The sequence below is a fragment of the Pyxicephalus adspersus genome, chromosome 12, assembly GCF_032062135.1.
Source record: "Pyxicephalus adspersus chromosome 12, UCB_Pads_2.0, whole genome shotgun sequence".
In the NCBI taxonomy this organism is placed as follows: domain Eukaryota; kingdom Metazoa; phylum Chordata; class Amphibia; order Anura; family Pyxicephalidae; genus Pyxicephalus; species Pyxicephalus adspersus.
In genome coordinates, this window is record NC_092869.1 from 22,068,492 (window position 1) to 22,071,983 (window position 3,492).

The 3,492-nt window shown below is 38.1% G+C and overlaps 1 protein-coding gene across 1 annotated transcript in view; it reads left to right on the top strand.

Moving 5' to 3' along the window:
• The window catches only part of SPRED1 (sprouty related EVH1 domain containing 1), a gene marked incomplete in the record, with an annotated part of 49,782 nt that overhangs the window by 37,221 nt on the left and 9,069 nt on the right, over nt 1-3,492 (top strand).

Genomic DNA, 3,492 nt, shown 5'->3' on the forward strand with positions numbered 1-3,492 from the left:
AAAAACAGAATTTCCAGTCCTTACCTATTTGCACAGGATGGAGGAAAATCTTTCCTAAAATGTAAACTCCCCATGGGTTGGTTAGGGGATCTCCTGTTCAAAGAAATTAGGCTGTGTAAATAGACAATTAAACTATGTCTTTCCTCTTAAAAAATAAGGGATTGCTTTGAAGTCATACTCAATGAATTGGGGCATGAGTGAGCCAAAATCACCAAATCAAAATAATGTGCATAAAGCAGCCTTTCTTTTAACACAGGGGAAAAATTACTCTTGAAATAACTTCCAGGTTTTAGTGAACCCCTGCTGGTATTACTATATCTACAGCTCACTGTATATTAGCATGGTGGTCAGTGGGAAGATTGTTTCATAAATTGCTGACCAGTAGTAACATCAGTAAACCTAATATTAGTTCTCACTCTATGTACGCACATCAAATTTAATTCAGTGGAAATTAGTTTTCATGATCAGTTTCAGCAACACTAGAACAAACAGGCGATGTACACACATTGCTGTTCTGTTAAATTGAAAAGGGAGTATGAGCCTCCATAGATAATGACAGCGATTCCCCTTTTTCAGTCATTTGTAAAAAGGATGTTGACTATACACGTGCTAGATTTTCACCTAACACAATCACAATTGTTCATCTTGGGGTGACAATTTTCTAGCATGCTTACGTACCCATAAGCATATGCTATTGGATGTTTGCTTGGTCCAGCAAACGATTGATAGTTTCCTGATTGGATATCAAGAAAGGACATTATTTTTATTAGCTTTTTGTTTGATTTGATGTTTTCATGAAGTTGCATGCCTATGGTATTTTATCAGAAAAAAAGGGGCAACGTTTAGCCCTAGTTCCAGTCACCTTACCCAAAACTAGAACTTTTGTCTAGCATTACACTTTAATACTGGAAGTGAAAACAATTTAATACCGCTTTAGTTCATAATAGCTAGGTTCCAGATTAATGTTTGTGTCTCGGCTGAGCGTGACTTGTAGTGGAGTCACTGAGATGTCTGATATGACAAAAGCCAAATGAATGCTGTAGTGGGTTACTCGGTGCTCCCACATGCTGGTACTGTATGATGTAGGGAGCAGGATCTTGTCTAGCCATTTACTCACAGATCACTTTTATGTTTGTCAGGCGGCCCATATGAGGGAACCTACTGGCTCTGTAAAATAGGAAGGGTATAGTTAACCCTTCAAGTTTTAAACCTGGTGGCCACATGTTGTGTTGTGAAAGTGCTTAGCAGAGCCGAGGAATTTGGACACTAATAGATGTGCTTTCTGTCAGATTCTAAAAATTGCAACATGTAAATATAGACAAAATTCTTGCTTCTGTAGATACCAGATGTTAACTAGACATTACACAGCATATAGGTCCATCTAACCGTGGCCCCCTTTTACATCCACACATTATATTAAGGATTTTTAATACCTTCACTTTAGAAAACGCACTTTTTACTCATGCATTTCTAGTGCATTTTCATAGAATTGTTTTAAATGTATGGCCACCTAAGATCTTTGTTTTGTGTGCATTTTTTAAATTTTCAGTTTTTACTGTGGTGTGACTTGAACAACACACGTTTTAAAATGCATTTTACATTTAGGGCTTTATTCATTTGTTGTCAATGCAATGCACAAGTTTACCAAACTGCAACAAATATTACTTATAAAAAACACACTACCCTTTAATGCGACAAGCAGATGTGAAAAGCCTTATAGATTATAATTGTAACTTGTTCATGTGCTTTTAGCACTCTGTAATCATGTGACCCACCTAAAACATAAAGGCCTAGAGGGATCTTTTTGCAAATATCACAAGGCTACAAACCAATTCATGCCATGCGGTGAAATACAGAAAATTGTGTTTATTCTGATTGGAATTAGTTTTTAAAGTTGGTCCTACACTGCAATATTTGTAGTAGAAAGATGGATCATGTCTACCACATTTACCATTAAAAAAAATGCACCGTGTCCAATGTTGTATTTTCCATTGCATTGGGATTGGTGTATATTTTGTTATCTGGAGTTCAGCTTTAAGGTATATGGGCAGTCTAGGTATAGGAATGCAAAATAAGGATGTAAGATCCAGTATTTTTGCAAATGCTAAGTAAATAGAGCAGAGGCCCGATAATTTTCTTTTATCAGTCATAGTCCTGTCATGTCTTTTTTTGCACTTCCCTCCCCAAGTTCTCCTTCTCTTTATCTTCATTTGATATATTTCATGTCATTGTTTTCTTTCCCTTAATGTCTTTTAATCATTTCCCCTTGTTGTCATTCAGACTTTTTATCAGCATCTCTTCCTGGTGATTTCACATCTATCATATTTTTCTCCACTCTCCCTTTAAACCTCTGCTAGCAATGCCCTCCCTGTGATATTTCTGTATGCCTTTATTGTTATTATCCTGGCTGAGATTAGATTTTAATGGACAGCCTTTAAATCTTGGTGTTACATTCTAATCTCACAATCTCCCACTTCCTGCTGGCTGCAGTCCTAGCAAATTTGGCTTCCTGGCTGCCTGTAGGATGCTCAAGGATGACAGGAGAAAAGTTGTGTGTGTTGTGAGTGGGTGGAGGGGGGAGGGAAAGCTTTGCTATCCTGGCTGCCATTTCTGCAGCTGGAGACAATTTTATAGCTTTTCCCCAGACTTGCCTGCCCCTGCACAGAACTGTGGCTTTGGAAAGGGGGGGTTGGGGAGAAATCAAACACATCTCATAGCAACCACAGTACCATAATTGTTCTACCAGCAGCTGGGAGAAAGCAGATTTCCGAAGTGCATTAAAAGCTGGCAGTGAGCAAGGTGCAGTGATGCCAGACTCTCCTCTGCAATTCCAGGCCTTGCTTACAGGTCTTTTAGCTGTTCCTATGAATGTACAAGCTGGCTGAAAAAAATACAGGTTGGAATGAGCGTGACCTTCGGATATTTGCACTTCAGAAACACGTCATTACCAAATGTAATGATAATACAGCCAGACTACTTTTCAAATACCCGTATTCATTTCTGCACAGCTCCATAAGGTGGATGGTTTCCTAGGGTGATAACTGCATAGGGAACTAGGAGATTAACACTAAATTGCAGTGATCTGAATTTTATAAATCTGTGAGCACAATCCCTCTGTCTGGATTTAGATAGCATAAATTGTGAAAGTAGGATGTTAGGAGTTAGAACCTGTTTCAGGATAAAGTTATCCCCAGATTCCCGTTATGATACAAGCTATGCCGAATAAAGACAACCATTTAGAGGTTGGATGGAAGGTTTGTGCAGTGTAATGTTTTTTATAGTTAAAAAGTTTATATATAAAAATATATATAGAGAGCGACAGAAAGAAAGAGAGAGGAATCCCTGATCAGGACAGAATAATTTGGTTCCAAAGAGTTTCTTTACGTAACTTTGGTACTGTGCAGAACTAATGTCAATTCTGAATCATGGATTTCTTGGCAGAACTAATTACCGTATTTTTCGGACCATTAGACGCTCCGGACTATAAGACGC